The 10812-nt window shown below is 40.8% G+C and overlaps 1 long non-coding RNA gene across 1 annotated transcript; it reads right to left on the minus strand.

Annotated features, from left to right (window-relative positions):
- Nucleotides 1-1992: 1992 nt before the first annotated feature.
- On the minus strand, nucleotides 1993-10371 carry LOC122221364. Its single transcript, XR_006203165.1, has 2 exons — nucleotides 10242-10371; nucleotides 1993-2245 (listed from the first exon to the last, which is right to left on the minus strand). It is a non-coding gene; the product is annotated as an uncharacterized LOC122221364 (long non-coding RNA).
- Between the last annotated feature and the right edge of the window lie 441 nt (nucleotides 10372-10812).

Below are 10812 nucleotides of genomic sequence, written 5' to 3' on the forward strand. Positions count from 1 at the left end.
TACTCTTACGAATTCTTACCAAATGACCACTCTCCAATTCTTTACTCAAGGAAGACTTGGGAACCTTGTTCACACGCTTCTGTACCAAATTCATGCCATAATCCTGGATTTCAATAGCCACAGTACATGGCTCATCCAACAGGATAGCTTTGTGATTAGGGTATCTATTTAATTCCAGTGACCTTCACCTAGATTCAGTGATGTGTTGTCAAAGCCAGTTCATTCCAGCTCTTGAGAGCTGATTGTTCACATCTCTTTCTAGTTCTGCACTCAGTAACATGTTGGTAACTTGAAATCACCTTGGTGGCAGTATTTACATGATTAAAATCAACAAATGCTACAAATCAGGGATTTTTTTAATTTTTGAGGACCAGTTTACCAGTAATTGTTAGGATGTCCTTGGAACCACAGTAGAGGGGACGGCCATCTTGCCAGCACAACCCAATGAAAAGCCCCTAGTAGAGTGCCAGAACGAATTGGAGGTCAACCAATCACCGAGCAATCACACGGAAAAAGGCCCACCCGGACCTAAACCCCTGCAGCTTAAAAACCCCACCCCACCACACCTGGGGGTGACTTCCCTGACTCCTCTCTCTTCTCTTCTCTTCTCTCTCTCTCTCTCTCTCTCTCTCTCCCTCCCTGAGTCACGGAACCTCGCCTGAGACCTTAGTTCCCAAATAAAGCCTTTGACTGCTAAAATTTTTTAGCCTCTGACTCCTATCTTTACCCTGCCTTACGCCTGACCCTAACAGTAATGACTGCCTCTATCTCACCTCAACTTCTCGCATGCAGATTCAGAAACAACCCGGGACTTGGTCATCAGCCGGAATTGTCCCACACCAGAAATATAAAACTAGAACATTTCATTCTTTAACCACCACCTCAACTCTCAGCTCCCACAGCCCTATTCCCCTATACCTTCTCTTCAATGTCACACTAGACCTTCAGGCTCTACTTGCGTATTGTCTATACATCACAGAGGCAGAAAGGCTTCCAGTTGACCATGCGGTACTGCTTCCTTTGATCCTTCATTGAGAAACCAAACAAACTATTCAACATTTATCAATTATCTCCTGGAGTAATGCAAGGTTAATAACAATCCTACTTCTTCAAAAATCAATCAAAATTTGTTTTTACCTTCATCAAGAAATGTTCATGGTTGGGGCGCCTGGGTGGCTCAGTCGGTTAAGAGTCCAACTTCGGCTCAGGTCACGATCTCGCGGTCCGTGAGTTTGAGCCCCGCGTCGGGCTCTGGGCTGATGGCTCAGAGCCTGGAGCCTGCTTCCGATTCTGTGTCTCCCTCTCTCTCTGACCCTCCCCCGTTCATGCTCTGTCTCTCTATGTCTCAAAAATAAATAAACTTAAAAAAAAATTTTTTTTTAATAAAAAAAGAAATGTTCGTGGTATCTTCTCTTCTTTATTTTATTTAATTAAGTAAGCTATACACATCCAGCATGAGGCCTGAACTCATGACCTCGAGATCAAAAGTAGCATGCTAGGGGTACCTGAGTGGCTCAGTCAGTTGAGCATCTGACTTCAGCTCAGGTCATGATCTCGTGGTTTGTGGGTCCGAGCCCCATGTCAGACTCTGTGTTGACAGCTGAGAGCCTGGAGCCTGCTTCAGATTCTGTGTCTTCCTCTCTGCCCCTCCCCCATTTGCACTCTGTCTCTCTCTCTCTCTCTCTCAAAATAAATAAACATTTTAAGAGAATTTTAAAAAAAGTAGTATGCTCTACCAACTGAGTCAGCCAAGGGCCCCTCTCTTCTCTCTCTTTTAAATACCTGTTATCTTTTTTTTTAATCAAAAAGGTAAATCAAACAATCAGGCAACACCATTCAGGAGGTTCTGAGTAACAATTCTGGCAGGAAATTATATAAAATACATGTCCTTATAATCTGAAAATGATATGTGTATTTGCAGGAATAAGTGGAGGAGGACTAGTGTATTGGTTTCCTGTCACTGCTGTAACAAATTACCACAAACTCAGTTGCTTAAAATGATATAAATTTATTATCTTACAGTTATATAGGTTAGAGGTCCTATACAAGTCTACCAAACTAAAATCAAGGTGTCGACACAGATGCATTCCCTCTAGAGGCTCTAGAGGAGAATTTATTTTCTTGCCTTTTCCAGCTTCTACAGGCTGCAATGCGATCTTCTCTTCGTATTCATATAGGGGGTGAATCTGTTCATATCTGCCAACAGATCTAAAGTGGTTTCTGCCTTTTCTCTTTCAGATGTGCCCTGTATCAACAGACAATTGATCAATTAACTTTCGAATGTCACTTAAAATAAAAAGAAACATAATACAAAGATAACAAAAAGAAATATATAGAGAGACAGGAAATGGATTTATAATAATAAAAAAAAATAAAAAGAAATATATAGAGAGACAGACAATGGATTTCTAATGAAAATAGCTGTTCAGTCATACAAATATTCCCATGAGGAATGCCATTTCAGAAAACATCCCCTCAAGGGAACATTTGGGAGAAGCATCTGCTTAAATCCTTGGATTGAGAATAACTTGTTTTGTGAGTGTCCCACAAGATGAGCAAACATTTCTCATAAATTTTAACTTGATAAACGAGCGATGTCTTGCAATACGAGTAGTACATGATGCTGCTGTACATCACATAATCACAACTGAGCCAACAGTTTTCTCTCTCTCTCACTGTGGGTCTCGGCCCGTGATTTTTCAGAACGTTGGCAGGTGTCCACAACTGACACTACTGTATTTTTTGTCACTTCAAAGCGCCTATGGACAGTCCTTTGCTTTTCCATACAAGAGTAAGCTTGTGAATGCTTTCCTTCACTCTAGGTGAGGCGGCCTGCAGATACAGACCCTTTCCTCTCCTGCCTTATTTCCAGTTACATTAAATACAGTATATGACAAGTTTATTAATACTGTACTACAGTCAACATTTGTGTGAACGTGTACAACAGCCCCCATGTAGAAAAAGATTTCATTGAGCCAATACATAGCAGTGATTCTGTTAGAGATAGTGAAAGTTGTCCTACACAATAACCCTCCTCTCTCTTGTCTCCCTCACCCCAGTCACAAAGATTTTCAAAGGTAAGTAGAGGTTAATTGGCTAATTTTCTTTATATTTTGCATTTTCTTTATTTTGTATTTATTTTGTATCATTTTACAGTATTGTAATCAATTATATATGAATATTTTGGGGTTGTGGAATGAATCATCTGAGTTTCCATCATTTCTTATGGGGAAATCCACTTTGATATGTAAGTGCTTTGGATTACAAGCATGTTTTTAGAATGAATTATGCCTGGGGCGCCTGGGTGGCTCAGTCGGTTAAGCGGCCGACTTCAGCTCAGGTCACGATCTCGCCCTCCGTGAGTTCGAGCCCCGCGTCGGGCTCTGGGCTGATGGCTCAGAGCCTGGAGCCTGCTTCCGATTCTGTGTCTCCCTCTCTCTCTGCCCCTCCCCCGTTCATGCTCTGTCTCTCTCTGTCTCAAAAATAAATAAACGTTAAAAAAAAAATTTAAAAAAAAAAAAAAAAAAAAAGAATGAATTATGCCTGCAAACCAAGGTCTTACTGTACTAATATAATACTGTGATGGTCCGGACATTACACATGGACTAAAGTACTTCTACCACAACAATCCCAAAAGGGGATTCATTAATTGGATTTGAAGGAGAAAGGAATTGAAAATAACTACACTGCAATAGAAAATGACATTTGTAAAAACTTGCTTTGTCATCATATACATAAAGAGCTTAGATACACAGCTAATTATGCTCACATGTTGCTTTGAATACCAGTTGCTAGGGAATGGTAACATCTCCCTATTCTAAAGCTAATTTACAGGTTCAGTCCTATTTCCTTATTTTCTGTCTTTGTGTCTTAGAAGCACAGCCACCAGGATTGATGACCTTGAAGTCAAGTCAAAATAAGTAACCCAACTGAAGCAGACAGAAAAAAATTTTTTCAATTACATTCAAGACATGTGGTACACACTCAAAAGATCTAACATGTTTGTAATTGGAGTTTCAAAATAAGAAAAGAGAAACAACAGGGTTGAAGAAATACTGACGAAAAAAATTGCCAAACCTGATGACAGACATCAACCCACAGATTCTAATAAACTCTGCAAATCTTAGGCATGATAAAGATAATAAACTCATACCAAGGCACATCATAGTCAAAGTGTTTACAATTAAAGACAGAAAAACTTAGACACAACCACAGAGGGGAGAAAAAGACATACTACCTTCAAAGATACAAGAAGACTGAGGACTGACTTTTAACTAAAGCAGTCAGAAAATAATAGAATGACATCTTCAATGTGCTGGGGAAAAAAACCTGTTATCCTAGGGTTTTACGCCCAATGAAAATACCGTTCAAAAATTAAGATTAAATAAAGAAGTTTTCAGGGAAAAAAAAACAAACTGAAGGGACCTACTGCTATAAGAACTATACTATAAGAAATACTAAATGAAATTCTTCAAGTTGATGGAAAATTAGCCCATTTTAGAAACACAGAATAGTAGAAAGGAATAAAGAACAGTAGAATTGGTAAATGTGTAGAGAAACAGAAATAAGTACTAGCAGTTAATAATGACAACAATAATAATGTCTTGTAGGATTTATTACATTTGGAAAAGTACATGATAATAGTGCAGTGGCTATAGGGTAGTTTAAAATGGAGTTAAAATATAAATTTCTTAATTTGGGGCAGAAATTATAAAAGTTTTAATTTTAAGTTATAAGTCAAATACATATGCATTTTTTAATCTGTAGGTCAAGGGTAATCACTAACGATAACAGAAGTATATAATTAAAACACAAAAGAAAGATACAATAATAAAATTAAAATATTTAATTCAAAGAAAGTGATAAAGGAAAAATTAAGAAACTGTGTTAGGGTTCTCCAGAGAACAGAATGAATAGACTGTGTGTACGTATGTAGAAAGAGATTTTATTTTAAGAAATTGGTTCATGCAATTATGAAGCCTGGCAAGTCTAAAATCTATAGGGTAAACCAGCAGGCTGGAGACCCAGAGAAAAGCCAATGTTGTGCAACTTTAGTTTGAAGACAATCTGCTGGCAGAATTCCCTCTTACTCAGGGGAGGTCAATTTTTGTTTTGAATAGGACTTCAACTATTGAATGAGGCCACCCACATAATGGAGGGCATTCTGCTTTATTTAAAATCCACCACTTTAAATGTTAATCTCATCCAAAAACACTCTCACAGAAACATCAAAAATACTATTTGACCAAATATCTGGGCATTGTGGCCCAGCCAAGCTGACCCATAAATTAACCATCATATGAACAAAGAATAGATGGGGAAAATAGACAATAAACATCAACATGGTAGACTTAAATCCAACTTCATCAGAATTTACTTTAAACATCAATAGTCTAAACATTCCAATTTAAAAGCAAAGATTATACGATTGGATTAAAAGACACAAAGCTCAACTATGTGCTGTTTACATAATAGATAAGCTTTAAATGTAACAACACAGAATGGTTGAAGAAAAAATGGAAAAAAAACTGCCAGCAAACACCAACTGAAAGAAATGTGGTTTCGCTAATATCAGAGTATCTCTCTCTCTCTGCCCCTCCCCTGCTCATGCTCTGTCTCTCTCTCAAAAGTAAATAAAACATTAAAAAAAAAAGTTTTTTTTAAATATCAAAAGTATGAGACACTGTGAGACAAGAAGTATCACATGAAATAAAGGGTGAGATTTCATGATAAAAAGGGGCAATTCAACAGAAAAGTAAAAATCTTAAATTTGTGTGCAAATTGTTTCACAATTAAAAAGTAAATGTTGACAGAACTATACAGGGAAAAACCCATAATAATTAAGTGCCAATTTTAACACACTTTTCTCAGTAACTTACTGAGTCTAAAAATCTCAGTCAATTTAGCCCTCGCTGCAAGGAGAGGACAGGTAAAAGACCTAGAAATCTGACATGGCCTAAGAATCTTGGTACAGAATCTTCTCCAGAGTCCACTCCAGAGGACCTGCTTCCAGTCCTTCTCTCCCTCCTGTGACCCTGCTGTCAAGCTGTCACCTGGAGATGCAGTCATCTTAAGTCCTGACTGGGGCTGACCGAAATTGTTAGAGGCCTAAGTTCCCCACTGGCTATTGGGAGCAGGCCTCAGTTTCTTGCCCAGAGGACTCTCCAGAGCATTGCTTGCTATGTCCTCATGACAGGGCAGCTGGTCTACCCAAATGAATGATGCAAGAGAAGGAGCAAGGAGGAAGTCATGGTGCCTTTTATGGCCTATTGACATCCCTCCACTTCTGCCATATTCCACTTACTAAAAGCTAGTCACTAAGTCCTACACTCAAAAGCAGGGAAATGTGCCACCACCCTTTGAAGGAAACATCATGAAAGAATTTGTGGTCTAATTTGCTGCAGGAATACTCTCTGTTAAGGTTTTTTCCCTAAAATAATGTTTCTAAAAGTTATATACCCCAGCACTGGGGATAGAAAGATAAACAAGAAAGGCAAAAATCTTACAGAACTTACCTTCCACTATGACAAAACAATAAATGAGTATAAAAATTAATAATTTTAGATAGTGATAAGTGCTACAGATAGAAAAGGGTAAGTAATAGTATCAGGGAAGGTAAATAGAGTAATTTTTGACAGTGTGATTAGACAGGCCTCCCACAGGTATATTAACATAAATGAGATCATATACATTCTATTAGATAACCCAACTTTATCATTGAATAAGGCTATCTGTCTTAACCAGCTAGGGCTGCAATAACAAAATACCACAGTTTGGGTAGCTTAAACAGCAAACATTTATTTCTCATAGCTCTGGAGGCTGGGAACTCTGTCAAGGTGCCAGTCAATTCAGTTCTGGCGAGCACTTACTTCATGGCTTTAGTGTCCTTACATGGCAGAGAGAAGAGAGCTCAGGTCCCCCTCTTCTTATAAGAACACTAATCCCATCATGGGGATCCCACCCTTGAGACCTCATCTAAACCTAATCACCTCTCAAAGGTTCCACCTCCAAATACCATCACACTTAGGGTTAGGTCCTCAATACTTGAATTCTAGAAGGTCAAGTTTCAAGCTGTAGCAGGTGTCTTTCATATCTATACACTAATAGCTTTCCTTTATTTATTTACTTAAAAATTTTTTTTTGTTTATTTATTTTGAGAGAGAGAGCAAGTGGGGTAGGGGTAGAGAGAAAGGGGAGAGAGAGAATCCCAAGCAGGCCCCACAGTGTCAGTGCAAAGACCAATGTGGGGCTTGAACTCACAAACTGTGAGATCATGACCTGAGCTGAAATCAAGAGTTGGATGCTTAAACCAAGTGAGCCACTCATGTGCCCCTCTATACACTAATATCTTTCCTTTAAAACTATATCCATCTTGATGAAAATTTGTTTTCTTCCCCAACTGTAAACAATGCTGCGATTAACACTCATATTGTATCATATATATATATATATATATACATATATATATATGTATATATATATATATATATACACACACATACCTTTGTGTGCATGTATAAATATTTCTGTAGGATAAGTGCCTACAAGTGAAATTACTTGGTCAAAAAAAGCACGCATTTAAATTTTAGATAACATCACTTCAGAAAGGTTGTAAAAACGTACACCTCCTCAAAAAAGGGTAAACACTGTTTCTGTAGTAGCTGTCAGTATAAACATATATATCAAAAGATTTTATATCAAAAGATTTTATATACAGTTGACCACTGAAGGAGGTGGGGTGGGGAAACGACCCTTTGCATAGTTGAAAAGTCCACATGACTTTTTAAAATAACTTTTGACTCCCACTATTGGCCAGAAGCCTTACTGATAATATAAACAGTTGATTAAACACATTTTGTATATGTATTATACACTGTATCTTTACAACAAAACTAGAGAAAAGAAGATGTTAAGGAAATCACAAGGAAGAGAAAATACATTTACAGTGCTGTACAGTATTTACTTATTTTTTTTAATTTTTTTTTTAAATTTTTTATTATTTTTTTTAACGTTTTATTTATTTTTGAGACAGGGAGAGACAGAGCATGAACGGGGGAGGGTCAGAGAGAGGGAGACACAGAATCCGAAGCAGGCTCCAGGCTCTAAGCCATCAGCCCAGAGCCCGACACGGGGCTCGAACTCACGGACCGTGAGATCGTGACCTGAGCCGAAGTCGGACGCTTAACCGACTGAGCCACCCAGGCGCCCCTGTTCGGTATTTATTTTTAAAAAATCCACGTGGCCCCATGCAGTTCAAACCCAAGTTATTTAACTGTATTTCTATTCTCTTACAGATGGGCCATTCTCAGTCTTCATTTTATCTGATCAATCTGTTAACATTTAACATTATCCCCTCTTCCACAAATCACTTTCTTCATTTATCTTCTCAGGCTATATGCTCTCCTGGTTATCCTCGTAACACACTACACTCCCCTTTTCGATCCTTCCTCCTGGTTCCCCCTCATCTCCTTGAATTTGACCATTCCCTTGGTCAAATGACATGTAACTTCACAGAATGAAATACCACATCTCCAACTAGATGTCTAAGAGACATCTAAAAAGCATCTAAAGCTGCATTCATAAGCTTAACTCAAAAACCTCATCCTTTCACAGCGTTACCTTATTTTAACTTAGTAAACTGCAACTCCATCTTTCCAGTTGCTCAAACCAAATCTTTTTTCTCTTACATCCCAATTCCTCTCTTCTTTCAGATTTCTGCTCAAGACAAATCCTGCCTCCTACCACTGTTCCCTATACTCCTGGTTTGCCTCTTTTTTTAAAATGCCATGTCTTGGGGCACCTGGGTGGCTCAGTTGGCTAAGCGTCCAACTTCAGCTCAGGTCTTGATCTTGCAGTTCATGGGTTTGAGCCTCACGTCGGGCTCTGTGCTGATAGCTGAGCCCGGAGCCTGCTTTGGATTCTGTGTCTCCCTCTCTCTCTCTCTCGGCCCCTCCCCAACTCCTGTAGTCTCTCTCAAAAATTAAATAAACATTGTTTTGTTTTTAATGCCACGTCTCAATATCTAAAATTAGGGTGTTTCTTTAATTGCTCATGGTCTCATACCTTAGAGGAGGGTAGGAATTTAGCTGGTTCGTTATGGTATCTCCAGCATCTAGAGCAGTTTTATGTTGCTGTTGGCATAGTGGTGACTCAATAGTTATTTGCTCAATAAATGAGTGAACGGTACAGGTCATACATAGCTATAATTGAAAAGCAGGCTGATGAAGTGGCAAACGCAATAAATTTAGAGATAAGGCATGGAGGGTTGGGGCTTAGCCTGGGCACAGCTATGTTTAGGCAATTTATCCTTCAATGTTGATTTGTTCACATGTAAAATGGGGTTTATGCCATATTCCTCAGCAAATGAAGCAGTTGATACAGTATTTCTTTGGATTGCAATACACAAGTTTCACCACTGGCAACACCTAGGAAAATATGCTTCGAGTCTCCTCTTAATTTCATCTACTCAGGTATAACACGATTTGAGTGTACATCTTCAGAGTCTCTTATATGCAGTACGCTGTACCTTTAAAGGTCCACTTGTGCAAACTTTTGAGAATAAAGGCAATTACTAGGAAAAAATCGCCAGTCTAATTCCACTATGGTGACGGCTACACAACTATGTATATATGCTAACAATCATTAACTGCACACTTAAAACAGGTGAATTTTATGCTATGTAAACTACATCCCAATAAAACCGTTAATAAAAAAACCCCAAATAAAAAAATAAATCACGTTCAATAAGTAAGCTCTGCCATCGGTTAGACACGGTTTAGGAAAGAAACCCCGGTATTTGGTAGAGTCCAAAGTGACCTGAACAACCTGTCTTCAGAACTGCATTGGGATAACTAAGCTGAAAGCTGTAAGAACCTAGCCAGGTTCCTCCAGCAAAGAAAGCTTCATACTCGGAAGCTGGCGGTACCAGTTCTCACGAGATGCCTCCCTCCGGTCCTGTTCTGCAAGCAAAACCCCATCTCACTCCTGCAGAGTGGACGCCTGCGGGGAGGTTGTCTCTCTCCCCCAACACCCCCCCCCCCCCCACACACACACACGGGGGCACTTGGAGTCTAATTCAAGTAGCGTCCGTCCTCTCCAACCCCAGATCTGCGCGGGGAAGCTGACGACCCTTCTCGCACTGACCGACCCCGAGGTTACCCCGGGCACTGGGAGCCACGCGGCGCTCCAGCTCAGAATGGCCTCGCACAGCGCATAGGCTTCGACCTTGGCCAAGGAGTCACCTGAGTTTTTAAAACGGTTACGGGGGCCGCCCGAACCCTCCGACTTGGGGCTGTGGGTGCCACCAGAGCCTGCCCGCGCGGGAACTCGCTCAGAATTCCCCCGGGGTAAGCACCGCGCGCGCAGCCGGGAACGCCCTGGCCGCCAGTGCCCCGCTCCCGCGCGCGCGAAACTGTTCTCCCGCGAGACCGCCCCTCCTTTGGGTTGGGCTGGAATCGCGAGGTCCCCGCCCCACACGAAGGCGCGAACTGATACGGCTGTTCCACCCTCCAATCATTTCCGCCAGCGAGTCACCAGCAAGGTCCTCTGCGTCTTTTTCGCCCACTTCCGCCTTCAGCGTCGCTCGTCTACCGCCCCGATTACGAGCGTCTTCCGTTCCCGCCCCGCGCAGCATCCCCGGCGCAGCCCAGTTCGGCGCGGCGCAGGCGCAGTAGTGCGGGTCGTCTGCACCGTAGCTAATGACGGGCGGGGCTGCTGCGCGCAGCCCGGGAAAGGATCCCACCTGCGTTTTGGCCGCATCCATTGTAGAATCTTGAATGGGACTCCTGCCCAGGCACGTGGTTTCCGTAGAAG

The sequence above is a fragment of the Panthera leo genome, chromosome B3 (genome assembly GCF_018350215.1).
Source record: "Panthera leo isolate Ple1 chromosome B3, P.leo_Ple1_pat1.1, whole genome shotgun sequence".
In the NCBI taxonomy this organism is placed as follows: Eukaryota; Metazoa; Chordata; class Mammalia; order Carnivora; family Felidae; genus Panthera; species Panthera leo.